Below are 14901 nucleotides of genomic sequence, written 5' to 3'. Positions count from 1 at the left end.
GAACCAAATATTTTTTGTAATGTTCAAGACCTTTTGATTTCTTTAGGGGGGCTATTGCATTGATAGCATTGGCTAAAGAATTGAAAAGAGTACCCGTCAGTTCTTCCATGTTTGTTGTGGCTCATGCCTCTTCTTGCAATGTGGGAGTTATCAACTCCCTTATAACATCCTGTGTCACCCTCTTCATATTACTTGAAGTGATCCATTTTTTGTTTGTTAGCCTTGAGTTTTATTTTGGCTATAGTGTGAGCCCAGAATTCAATAAAGGAGTGGTTCAACCAGGGGCAATATGATATATTGGAAGTACTAAGTTTCACGTTATTTGAAAAAACCCAATCCAATGTATGGCCCTTTGCATGAATAGGTGCTTGTATATGTTGTGTAAAGCCCATCGCCTTAGTGAACCCATCTAGTTACCTAGCAGTAGAATCTTTAGGGTCATCCCTCCAGAGATTCAGATCTCCCATTATGACCCATTTGCCATGTCCTTTCACTTGGAGGGAATCAGACTATTAAGCTGTACAATGAAGTCTGGCATGGTGTCAGGTAGACGATACAACAATAGGACGTTCACTGTGGTGTTAGGATCCGTCCTAATTTTTACACACATGGTCTCATATCCTTCAATTCCTTGTATGTCATGTTTCCATACCTCTACAGAGTTTCTATAAATGATTACTACCCCGCTTCCACTCTTATTAACCCTGTTAATACATAGGGCAGTGTAACAAATAGGCGTGGCAAGTGTTACTGATGGCCCAGAGGCCTCATGTAACCAAGTTTCTGTCAGTGCGCAAACATCCAACTTCATTTCCAGAATAGATTCAGCTATTTCAACTGAGTGCTTTACCAAGGATCTTGTGTTTAATAGTAAAGATCAAATAGGATTAAGAGCCTCCCTTTTGATCTCATGAACCTTGTTTACAATACAGGGTTTGATATGCTCAGTATTTTTCTGTTTTGACGTTGTCTTCTCTACTAAAGGGGGGCAGTCTGCTTTTCCTCATACTCCAGTATAACTGTTGATGTACTGGGGTGCACTACTTCCTCCTCTATATGCAGCTTTTCTGGGGAATGAATGTCAATCTCACTTAGAATAGAACTAGTGTTACTATCTTGCAAATCTTCAGTAATTTTATCCAGAAGTGTGCTTACGCTACCAATAGTTTCTGGGAACTTTCTCCTTTTGTCAAAGATGGATCTAGCGGCTGCTATCACCGCCATTGCTTCCACAATCTACATATTTTTCCTCAGAATTGGGATTTCAGCCTCTGCCTCTTCCGTCCTGCACGGACTGGCATAGACTGGCTAATCCCGTCCACGCTGGTGCACTGGCGCTGGGTTTGTATTGACATGGGCGTGAAAAACTACAAAAAGAAAGGCAGTTGTAGTTCAGTCTCAGTAATATAACTTGCGTGCAGAGAAACTTCTCTGTTTCAAAACGCACAGATATACAGCAATGAATATGAAGCACAAGAGGTGTCTATAAAATCTAGAAGCGTGTAACAAAGATTTACATCAATGAAGAACCTATAAATGTAAAAGAATAACGGCAAACTAAAATCGGGAAATTCCAATCACTAAATACAATTAAAATTAGCAACAAAGTTATAACAATGTAACTAACAGCACAGGTAGTCTAACAATGGTCATCAGCTCCTAGGAAGCCTTTTTATACACGCACAGACTGGCTAAACCAGTTTGCGTCAGGGTTTGTATTGAAATGTGTGCAAAAGAACTACAAAAAGAAAGTGAGATTCACTTACTTTGAATAGGATACAATCATCTTGATGATAGCACACTGTTTCACATGGCTCATAAGGGTACACACTGCTTCATCACGAGTTTCCCGGTAACCCTTAAATGCAGCCTTACTGCTATTACCACCACATTTAAGGGTCTGCCAAATCACGTGCTTGGCGTATTTACCCCCAGCTCTGAGCTGGGCACAAATCTGCGGAGATTTTGCCGATATTTGGTGCTATTACCACCAGTGGTAATAGTGCTGAACATTCCCCATTGGGCCCATTGCGGAATGGGGAATTCCCGAATGGGCCCAATGGGGAATGGGGATTACCGTTCTGCCAAACAGGTGATCCAGCACTAATACAGACGGGGATACCGCCCATCTAGTCTTGAAGCCCTTAGACGCCAATGATTCTGGTAACTCACCCTGTGCAGTCACATAGTTTTCAGGAATGTTCCCTATCATTGGGTTACGGAAATTGCAGTGTAGTAAGATTTCTGTATTGTTATTCCTAATGCTGAATTCTATGCAAATGAATGTATTGACACCCTTTATTGTCCACCAGGATTTGAATGGGTCCATCCCCAATCTCTATGAGTGGTGTATATTCACATACTTACCCTTGCTGCCTTATGGATTCATTTGGGAATACAAATGCATCAGAACCTTTTATCTGTTGTCCCTTCTTGTATTTTAATGCTACTGTAAATAGTCTGGTGAATGCGGGAATGGTAACAACCTTTTTCACCTGAAGCTCAATTGCATATGGCATCATTTGGGCACAATGTTATGCTTGTCTTTTGTCTTCAAATTCGGGTGCGACTCCACCCAACCTGGGCCAAACGTTTTGATTTAGAAATTCTAGTACCATACACATCCTGTGCATGATGTAATTTCCCAAATAGAATTTGTTTTTTGTCCTGTTCACGATCATCACATTGTGATGAATATTCTCAGGGCCAATTGTAATCGTTAACATGCATCTTCCTACAATTCTTTGTCCCAACTCGGGGTCATCTAGGCCAAAAATGTGTTGATCATATATTCTAAACTTTGAGATCTCCTCCCTGTCAATTATTTGCCTGAGTACCTTTTGATTAATGATACTCCTTTTATGATAAAGGCACCAAATTGGCTCATTTCGGGATTCCCGTTCACATGGATAGGGAGACATGGCTGTCCTTCTCCCATGTGTGTTTCTTAGATTGATGAAATGTGTTTTTCCTGATATAATTCTGGAGTGATATTTAGTTTGCATTTTTCTTAATTTAGATAAAAATGCAACGTGTTTTCATCTATTTGTGTTTGCCAGTTTTTCTTGGGGTCCAAATAAATCTCCAATTACTGCTTCTCTTTTTCTCCTCACATTTCATCCTGACACATGAGAATGACAGTGACATATGGCACACAGCCATTCTAATGTATACTTCCACTGCACATTCTGATTTAGCAACGGTGTGGCATTCTTTTACAGTGAGAACTTCGATTGATATTTCTTCCCCATTGAAATTGTGTGCAGGGACTTCATTTTGTCTTACCTTTACATTATTTTATGGGGACCTCCCTTCATTGATACTCTTCACCAGTTCTTTTGACATTATTGTTGCTTGGGCACCAGTGTCAATCATTGCAAATGCATTACATTTTTCTTCAACAGTGATAGGCGCATAGTACCTATCTTCACCCTCTTGCGATATACATAAAAAGTGTGAATTTTTGCTGATTTCAGGACTTACTTTTATGAGCTCCTTTTTACTCTTTGCTTTGCAAATGGGCACATGAAATGACATTTTACCCTCCTTTTTGCCCTGCTTAATTTTTAATTTCTGTGTCTTTTCTCCTGGACTCAGAACCCATTTGGAGTGTAGCCACTGACTGCCCCTCTGACATGGGACTACTAGGGTTCACACCATAATTTCTCATCATGCCTTTCCAATTGTCTGGGTCCTCGATACTTACTTCGACATTGCAACCTATTGACTGGGTATTTTCACAAGTATCACATGACAGCATGTCAGATTATGGCATGCAACATTTATCTGCATTTTGCTTGGAGCCTGTCATTTCTGTCCCATGGAATATCCACGGTTCAAAATACTACTCAGATGGCCTATCTGCATCCACCTTTTGGACATTTGTTTCCTCTGTGTGTGTTTCAATAGTATTTTGATTATCAAGTAAGGATAATCTACCTGTTGATCCTAACTCCTCATTTTGTGTTTCACTTTCAGATTGGATATACTTTTTAAATCTGCTTCTCTGTTCTTTGAGTTTTTCTTGCTCATTTTCCCACCTTTTGTTCTTCATCTTCACACACTTGAATAGTCTGGTTCTACTCTAAATTGAACCACAATCCCTTTTTGTGAGTTTTGACATTCCCAGTCTCACTTTCTTTCATTTGGTTTCTCATTTTTCAAAGCAATTCAGTATTTTCATTCAAAGGCAGTTCATGGGCATCTGCGTTGTCATCAGTGCAGAGGTGATTAGCTAGTCACTTGTCGCTGCGCACAAGATCACTCCTATGGCCTTCTGCACCTTCACTTGGCTGTTGCTTTTGAACTGCACATCATTTTTCTATCTGTTCAGACAACATTTTGACTTGGGCCCCTAAGCATTGAAGCCTGTCCATGTCTCTGAATTCCTCGCGTTGTGGTCTGTGCCGGTAATGATTAAACTCACCCTGTTTAGACCTGTTCTGATAGCTCTCAGGAGATTGATTACTATTTGTTTTACCTCTGAATTCATGCGACACAGGAAGTGTAGAATACAGAGTGACCATCGTTTGACGATGGTCGACTGCTGGTGGTGATTGATTATATTGGCGAGGGACATAATTCATATTTTGTCTTTCATTTGGTGGGAATTGTTCCCTATGCTGGTTTCCATTTCCAAGTAATCTATCCACATATCATGGTCTCTCTTTGTGAACATATACCATTGTATTTGGGTCAAATCCACTCTGGGCCCGTAGTGTCAGGGATGGGACATTGCACATTTGATTTTGATTGTTAGTTAGGCCTGGCATATCGTGGCACAATCTCAATCTGGGAGAATTACCAACATATCTAGGACTAACATAAGAACTCCTATTGCTGGGATCAATGGATTGGAACATAGGAGTTTGGGGTGATGTCCTCTGTGAAGGCACGCCCCTTTGGCTAGATGTCATTTCGTTCTTTGCCTGAGTTTGGGCTGATTCTAGCAGCATCTTTATAGATTTTACCTCCAAAGTCGCTGTTGTGGATTCCTTAGACTTTAATTTTGTCTCTTTATTCTTAGCCCCCTCCTCTCTCTGACCAAATATTACTTCATACAGTTTGGTCCCCTGTTCTATTATCCATTTTACTGGTTTTTCCCTGTCAAATTCACAAATTAACTGGGATCCAATGTATTTTTGGAGTCCATAAATGTATGCAGTCTTTAATTCTTCTAAGTTAGGGTTAAAGGTCACATCCATGTGTAAAAACTCTCTTTTTGCATTTTGAAAGAATTGGCAAGTTGACACATCTGGCTTTGTCGTCATAGTATAAGATGCTTTTTTGGCATCCTGTATGGACTGGTAAGGTGAGAATGGGTGTCTAAACTCCTTCTCAAAGTCCGCCCATGACACATTTTCCGGTTCATTGAGACCACGGATGATACTAGCAGATGCTGCATCTAGGGTGAGGTGAAAGTACTGTCTATATTGTTTCCTATATATCTGGGGGGCTTTGAAGATATCATGAATGGTCTCTAAATGGTCTTCCATGCAACAATTGCCTCCCTTTTGAATGCTTTAATTAAAGTCTTGATGGATTTCATAATTTTTATAGGATTACATGGTGCATTCGGGTATATGTCATTTTGTCACTCATTCCTGTTCTCTTGTGGGCAAAAATGCATGTGAATATTTGCAGGTGATTAAGACCCCACAATTGGGTTATAACCAGGTCTGGCCAAATGGACAGCTGTTGGTACATTGTTTCCTTGGCCAGAGCTGTGATTGAGTTCAACCCAAGTGAATGTAGTACCCTGTCACTTTTCCTGAAATTTGAAATTAAATATTTGCTGTTCTAGGCTGTTCAATTGTTCATGAAGCTGTTCTGCCTCATGAAAAAGATCAGAATTGAAATCCCTGACCTTAGTGATTATTACTTGCAATTCATTAATTTGTGTCTGAGACTGATTAAGTGCTTTGGCTTTTTTGTAATTTTCTTCCAGTAACCTAAATACCTCCTGTTCCATAGCATGGAGTCCATTATCTTTCTCCCTTCTCTAAGAGCTTGCATTTCGGAATTTCCAACCTCCTTATCTTGTCTATCTAATATTGCTTTTAAGTGGGTTAATTCTTGCTCACTCCCACTTTTAATTGCTGTACCTGATCACATTCATTGTCCAAACTGTGTTGTAACTTGCTAATTACTTCACTGTCTTTCCCTTGCATCTTTGTGGATCTGTGTAGCAGGAACCACAGTTTTGTTCATAGTCTGTTCATAGTCTGATGATGCAGTTTTCCCCTCTGTGCATTCTGTCACTCAGAAAAACCTCAGGAGGCACATCTGCACAATGCCTCCTTCCTCGAAAATATTTTCAAATGCCTCCTTTTCTACTTCTGTGTTAATTCTGTTTTTTTCCATATTGTCAAGTTTTCTGAGGACCAAAACGCATGGTCATAAAGCTTTGCCTCGAGCTAATCTGACAATTTAGAACACTCAGCCTGAATCTGGGACATAGTGGCACTATTGTCAATGACACTATAATTAGAGTCAAGCAGCACTAATTCAATTAATGAGTGCACAATATGGTAATGCTTTATGATGCAAGGCCACTGCCAGCAATTATTTTATATTTTCCCAGCCAATGCACCAAATCTGTAGGAGATATTTGAGGTTATATCTAGTATTTAATGGTATTTTGTGATATTTTGCTATAGTGCTATTTTTTATAGGGGTGAGACTAATTTCATAATACTTCCTAATACTTACTTCACCAGGGTCACTAACAATAAACAAATACTGGACTTCATACACTCTGAATAAATGGCCGAATCTGTCCTGTGATATTTTATTTACAGCATCACACTTAAGCCCTTTAAGATGTGTTTCAACACATGTAAAGCATGCAAATGAAATACAAAACATTGAGTCAGCCTCTCTAAGTAAACCATTTACTGCAGCCAAATTTTCTTTGAGCTATTTCTTATTGCACATCTATCCCTCTGTGCATGTCAAATCAATGAGACTGAATGCAGAAGAAATACACTGAAACCTAATTACCTTTTTGAACATGTTCTTTATCATAGACTAGAATTTTGCAAGTTACACAGAATGACATGTGCGCCCATGTGGTGATTCACACATGAACAAGATTTTATTTGTGATAAAGTGCAATAAAACTGGCAGGAAAGATACACTCTGAATAACAGCAAAACTTTGAGAAAAATAAACACAATTTTACATGCACATTTAAATTTGTATCACTAATGCAGCGCCTAAAATGTACAGAGCTATTTAAGCTATGCTACATAGTCTCAAACAGCCACTTCACACACCTCAATTAACATATAACGACCTATGTTGAGCTGCTGATATTCCCCGACTCAGGTTGGCAGTGATCCAGTGTCATTCACAGCAAAGGTTGTTCAAGACTTTGCAGCTCTTCTAACAATTGCCTACCCAGGAAGAAGACAGCCCAGCAGATAGCCTTCTGATCCCTCCATCAGATAGTGGAAGAGTAAGAATGCCAAACAATTCAGCCTCATACCCTTATCATAAAACCCCCTGTCACAAAATAGCACCTCTCTTTGACAACATCATCCTACTAAAACATCACATGATTTCCTCTGGGCCTTTTAGCCAAAACACACACTGCATTGATGAACAGAAATCGTTGCATGTCTTCCTGCCCCGCAACAATGCAATTATTTTAGTATAACAAATATTCACATTCCTCAGTTTACAACACAGATCCAGCCTGCGTAGCTACATTATTTTTCTTTTCCATTTTCAGAGCATCATGCATTTCGCTCAAACTGCATCCAGATTATATCATGGCCTAAAATGCACTAACTGTTATTATGGGAATCAGTTACATCTAACATGGGGTTGGGTTAATTAGTATATTAGTGCCATGTCAGTATTATTTTTAGTGCATCTCAGCCCATTGAAATAGCATCATGGAGCAAAGTGATCGTTTTCTAGCATGTACTGTGAATTGGCATCTATTTAAATTCAGCCTGATTTCATCAATGAGTCCCACACCCTTGGCCCTAGTTAAAGTTCAAACCCTTGCTTTAATGTGAATGATAAAATGCAGAGTCTAGATGTTGAAATGCAGAGTCTCGAAGTTGAAATTGGGAGACTAGATGTTGAAATGTGCAGCCTAGATTCCTATACACCTTTTTGAATAAATTATTTGAAGAGGATAACAAACTCTGGTTAAGCAGAGAAATGTCCTGTCCCATGCTCTAAGCTCCTTGTTTTATGGTCTGTCTCTTGGTGGCTGTTGTGATACATTGCACAACCCCATCTAACTGCATTTAAGCAGCACCAAAAAGGGTAAAAAATGATCAACTACAAGAATAACATATGCACAGGTACTTCTCTGGGTTCGGAGCGCATTACAAAATAAACAAACTTCTGCCCCATTGCGAAATTAAAAAACTGGCACCCATGATTATACGCACACTAAGTGACCACATGCCTCATTATAACTGTGCCAGTCTGGTAACATTGGTGCCGGTAAGCCTACCAGCACTGTTGTTACCGGACCGGCACAGTATGGGCCTGATCACAACCTCAACGGTAACCCTTAAATCCGGCGGTAGCGCAATTACCGCCGGATTTAAGGGTCCGCCGAATCAGGGCTTTGGCGGATTTCGCCCCAGCTCTTGGCTTGGGGGAAATCCGCCAAAAATTTGCGCTATTACCGCCGGCGGGAAATCCGCCAGCGATAAGAGCGCAAATTTTCCCCATTGAGCCCAAAGGGGAATGGGGCATTCCCGAATGGGCTCAATGGGGAATGGGGACTTCCAAGTCCGCCCAACTCGTGATCCCGCGCTATTAGCGCCGGGGCCTATGGCGGTCGCGCTAATAGCCCCCGCGCTAATAGCGTTAGCGTTACCGCCGAGGTCGTGATCAGGCCCTATGACTCTGTGGGTGGGTGCTGTCCCTCCCGCCCGGGTCAGACCTGGCGGGGGGAACAGCACCTGCCCGCAGATTTTCACAGAAGCACCAGCACCGTTAGTCTGTGGTTCCCATTCCCATTGAGTCCTACTGGACTGAATGGGGACTAACAGAATTACCAGTGTCTGACTTCCTGGGCCACCAGGGTTGTAATACCCTAGTGTTACCGGGAAGTCAGGCAATGGTAATTCTTTTCGGGTCTGGCACACCATGCCGGTTTTACCACCAGACCCGTAATGAGGCCTTATAAAAAAAGTTATGAACACCAGTAAAAATGACCTGAGAGTGGAAATATTCCAATGAATATACTGGCAAAGTCTAAACAGTGCTTACCTTTTAATCCCAGCAATCTGTAGTGAAAGCTTCCATGGAAAACAAAATCCCAATATAAAGCAAGTGCTTGTGGTCTTGTGGTCTTGTGGGTAAGCGTCTGGACTAAAACCATGACAACCTCAGTAAAATCCTGGTATCCAAACACATGAGCAAGCTTAATGAAGGCAAGTCATCCCTTTAAACGCACACTCCAGAGAAAATACAACCCACTAGGGGGATAAGCCAAGAGATAGCTTTGCAAGGATAACAAGGTCTACTCGTACAAAATGCAAGTGCCAGTAAAGAACTCTTCTGCTCGAGAGCGCTCTGGTCTTTCATAATCAACATTGGATTATAAGCACATACATCGTCATACACCTATGGGATGCTGTGGTGCCACTGATTGGAGGCACCCTACACATGGGCCTGCGTCATAGGGGATGCCAGGCGATAGTTGGCTGTTTTTTCCCTGTCAATCTTGAGGCACATGGGTCACCTGGGCTCATCCTTGCGGTGAAGGTCATGGCATAAAAAAAAAAGAAAAACGGTATCGATCTAAATAGACAACTGAGATGGACTATTCATTCATTATGGCAGGCACCTGGGTGGCACAGAGAAGAGGTGCCAAGGAGAGGGGAGAATAAAATACAGTCTTGCTGACCCATACATTCATTCAAGGGTTCACTGATAACAAAGTTCCCGCACCCCACGTCTCCCCCATGGATTGATCTTTGGTTTACACTTACCGGTACCTCATGTTACAGGGGATGTGTGTAGGAGCTGGAGAGAAATATAGTCATGTGGATTTTTAGATATGTGGTGGAAACTTTATGGAGGTTAAGACCTGAGTGTCTTGTGTTTATCAAGAATTCAGAGGTGTGGGAGTCGAGTGAGTGGTGTAGGGACTGGCTCAGGCCTGGCTGGGTGAGGGTCAGAGGCCGATTGCAGGTTACTGCAGATGCATGGGCACAGTGCAGAGCTCGGTGCTGTCTCACGCTCTCTGCCAGTGCAGTCCTGGAGGCGATACTAGATATTCGCAACACTGAAGGAACGAGAGGGAAATGAACTTCTGTGGGACCTGGGCTTACACAGAGCATATTGTGTAGATCGTGGGCTTGGTGAAATGGGAATGTGTGCAGCATGAGCTTGTAGCCTGTCTCGCTTTGGAGCCTAAAACAAAATGGCATCGTGGATTTTGGGCATTTCTAGCACTAAGCTCCTACTTCTACGTGCTGCAGGGTCTTTGAATGGCATCTGGTGATGCATAGTGCTACCCCCTTGTAGATTATATTGCCTCATATGAGGTTTGTCTTATTTGGAAGTCCCTAGGGGGGTGGGATAGACTAATTTCCAAATGGGTGGCTTATAACTTCGCTCTACCTGGATGAATTTTCAACAAACTTTGCAAAAAGTGTGATATGGGTGGGCCCATATAGACAGTTAACATGTTTGATTCTATGGGTGTGATCTATGGGTGTGATAGGCTGTGTTGTTTGTGGCCCGGGCCTAGCGTCTTGGGTGCATGGCCGCAGGCCGTAGGCTGTAGGCCATACACCCAAGACTCTAGGCCCTGCCCACAACCACCACAGCATATCACACCCATAGATCACACCCATAGAATCAAATATCTATCAAATATTAGCAAATCTACAGTTTTTGTACTGTTTGATTTGTATAGTTTGTTTGTGAAGTTTTGTCTACGTCATGTCATTAAGATTGTAGAGTTTGGTAACAAGCACTGCAGTATAACAGATCCATGGAAGTAAACTTTTTGTATTGTGGTCTATGGTTAGATGTTTGCTTCAATGGTTCTGTTATGTAGCAGTATGTATGTTTTGTAATAGAATATACTTACTGTTTCATTTTTTGAGATTGGATATATTTTTTCATGAGTTGGATAACAGGAGCACATATTATTTTTCAATTTCTGAGATAAAAGAAAAGAGCATGTTAGTGTATGTATTTTGTAAAGCCGTATTACATTGCACACTGGACATTTCAGCTTTTTTTCGACTGTCATATTTAGTACTTTACAAACCAGTGTACTGTGCAATTTGCTCAGTTTCTGTGTTTGTTTTTCAAATCATTGGTTCTGTGGGAAAAAAAATCCATGTCGGATTTTTTGTTATGCTACAGTCTATTTGTTTGCTTGTTTTCAGTGTTCACTTCGTTGTTTCTGGCTAATGTTATATCTGTTGGCTTGTTGCAGATTTTTGGTGCAGTTAGATACCTGTTGGCGTATTCTAACTGTCTATTTTTTGTTATAATTTAGTGGTATTGATTTATCTGTATGGTTGTTGCAAAATCTTGGGGCAGTTAGATACCTGTTGGCGTATTCTAACTGGTTATAGTTTTTTAATTGACGTTTTGTTAATGTTTAAGTACAGATTAGTTATTACATTTTGGTTTAAAGAAGATTAAATAAGCGTTTGTAAAATTTGCTGGTAATCTCTGCTTTACAGTAATGGTACTATCATTACATTTGAACCATCCACATTTCTTTTTTATATATGCAGTGTAGTGACCTGCATTGGTTGTGACTCCTGCGCGGTAGATTATACCTATTGTTGTGAAGGTTTTCTTACCAAGTGATACTTGACCATGTCTGACTCCAGTCAGCTTGCAGTTGTTTTTGGTACCATTTGCATAGAAGCATTAGTATTACATATTTACTATGTGTTTGTATTAGTAAGGTGGAGCGATTATCTGAATTGCAGGTAGTTCATAATCTGCCATGGTTTGCATTTTGGACAATTGCTGAAATGGAACGGATTCACAATTAGGTATGGATACATATACAAAGTGCTCATTAGGGATTTGTCCCTGTGCCACATTGCTGCAGAGAGTGCATGTATGTTTCCACATGTATGAAATCTGGTAGATTTCATTTATAGGTATGTTTTTGTTTTCCAGTACATTAGAAATTCTTGTGGATCTTCTTGTGCATAGCAACTTACACCAGTTATATTTGAAGATTTGAATGGACCAGATAGTTATGTGTCCAAGTCATTTTTTCGGGGTGTGTGTTGCTTATTTGAAGAAGTACCTGAGTTACTTTGAGTAATAGGTTCTTCTTTGGTTGTGGTAATTGATGAAGTATTAGCTTATTTTGTTCTCTTTGGAGGATTTGCAGTGAGATCCCGTTGCATTTCTGTTTGAATTAGTTGTCTTTTACAACGTTTTCCTTTTTGTGGAACAGTGTCTTGATGCCTACCCCCGGGCATCCGGATCGAGTCCATCAGCCCCGGGAGCAGGCATCCAGATACTCATTAAAACCCCAACAGCCCCGGCTGGGGGCTGTTTGGATTCAGTCCTGGCACCTTATGCGCCAGGCTCATCATAGAAATCAGTCCTGGCACCATAGGCGCCAGGCTCATAGACTTTACTTACCTTATGCAGACCATGCTGCAAATGAGTCCAAGCCAACGTGAGGCCTGGATGGGACTATTTTATTACAGGAACTATTTTTTACTCGGGTGTGGTTCTGGGGAACTTCTTACCTGGGACTACTTTGCAGGCTATTTAAACCACGCCCGAACAGCAGCTCATGCTTCGTGTTATTATGCATCCAGCAGCGTAACGCTCACCGTGTCTGCAAGTCAGCATCCAGTCTTCTGCCACGCCTGCCTTGAATCCAGAGCTCCTAGACAAAAGGAAAAGAAAGGAGAAGAGGTTAGATCACGGACATTATTTGATTCCTTACCTGATTCCGGACCCAGCACATCTCTGAGCCTGGAAAGGACATTATTTCAGCACGCGTCGCTTCGCCAGCAGCAGTGCCGCGTTATACTCACCAGCCCACCGCATCTTTCAACTTGGGGCTGCCTCCATCATTTTCTTTGTCGAAACCCAGCACCTGGGGGGAAAACAAAAGGAATAACAAGGTGAGCCGAGAAAACCGACAAAGACAATCTCTTACCATAGGCTTACCTGCTTTACCACCGGAGGTATTATTCTTTAATTCCCTGCATCTTTCTATGCCGCACCTATAAAGGGAGAGAAAACAGCAAGTTAAAGTCATGCAACTTTTACCGGACAGTGTTTGGTAATACAGACTCTTACCTGAACGCCATCAGCTGCCTCCAGGCAATATTCTTTTGGACCCAGCTGCAACCTAACGAGGGAATGGAACAAGAGTGAACATCGGACATATTGAACTCTTTGAACTTTATAGACACTGGAGTCAATATTCCTCAGAACTCCTCAAGTACCTTCAAACCAGTGAAGTAACTGGTATCTACGCGCCCCTGCTTGCCATGCAGGATGGAGAGCTCATCATTTAAAAACATAAGGTGAGGTTACCAAGAGGGGATATTGGAGGTGATTAGTGGGGACAATGAGAACAGTTGAGGGGGTCCATCACTAAAGTCCACAGGTGGCTAAATCCCTTTCTCCACTTGCAGGAGAATACTTCTTCAAGTCCAGCAGACAAGATTAGGCGGGCCAGTCCAGACTGTCCAATCGACGCCCCTGTGGGAACCAGGTGAGCGTAACAAACAGGATATGTTTTTAGATGGGGGGTGTATAGTGAACGTAGTCTATTGTATTCTAAAATGCAAGGAATATCAGCGTTTACTTTACTTGCATCAAAGTTGATTAAAAATAGACCATCAAGTGTGATAGTGGTACAAAGCTCATGCCGTCTTTAAAGACTGGGTTCCCAATATCTATCAATGCTTTGTCTAGGGTAAGACCTTGTGATTTGTAAATGGTGCCTGCGTATGCTAGAGTTAGAGAAATTTGTTCTCTGCGTACATACATGTCTTTGAAGAGAAGGAATCGAGCTGTTGAGCATCCTATCCTTTTTACTTCTAAACGTTTGTCAAAGAGAATATTGACAAACTGAATGTTGTTGTCACGTGGGTATGTTTGAAAGCCAACAACTTTACCCAGTGCTCCATTAACTAGTCCTTGCTCACTTCAAGGTTACGTTTAAGCATTACTCAACAGTTTAAGGATAATTTTAATATTTTCTCCAAACCAGCTGTGTTGGAGATAGAATTTTCTAAGGTATTTACAGATTAATTCATGGAATAAATGTGCACCGAAAAGGGGAGCGCAAGCGTGCAAATCGCAGCGCACGCGTGCTAAATCGGCGCATGCAGCATTTCATCGATTCATGGAATGCGCTGCTGTATAAAACCTGTGATGTGCGCCAAATCTGTGGGTGGCGCACGCGGGCGCACAAATCACTTAACGGCGTGTGCAACGCGCACAGGGAAAGCACACATCGTGTAGCGCACATAGGAAAAGTGGGCGGAACTCGGGAAGTAACACGCGGAATGGGGAACAACGCGTGAAAATGTGGGCGATACAGGGGAAGTACTGGAGGTAAAAGCTTGCAACGCCCACTCGCGCGCTAACAACACGTATTCATGGAATCGAACAGGGGAAACCTGTGTGCCAAAAAAGGCACGCTAATCCGGAAACACGTGCACCAGCAGGAACCAGGCGGAAACGGCCCGTGCAGCATAAAAGTGCACGCAAACAACAAACACGCTCATGCGCTACGATGAATATACCGTTCCTCACAACAGTGGTCGTGGGACACCGCAGGAGGAGGAGGATAGCCAGGCCCCACATTTTTTTACCCAGGACCAGCATTTTCTGGGATGCCTGATGACCAGGTGTATGGGAGGTACAGGTTTCCACCACAAATAATCCTAGAACTGGTCAGGG

This window comes from Ambystoma mexicanum, chromosome 6p (genome assembly GCF_040938575.1).
Source record: "Ambystoma mexicanum isolate Mex_15411 chromosome 6p, UKY_AmexF1_1, whole genome shotgun sequence".
In the NCBI taxonomy this organism is placed as follows: domain Eukaryota; kingdom Metazoa; phylum Chordata; class Amphibia; order Caudata; family Ambystomatidae; genus Ambystoma; species Ambystoma mexicanum.
This window is presented reverse-complemented; position numbering follows the sequence as displayed.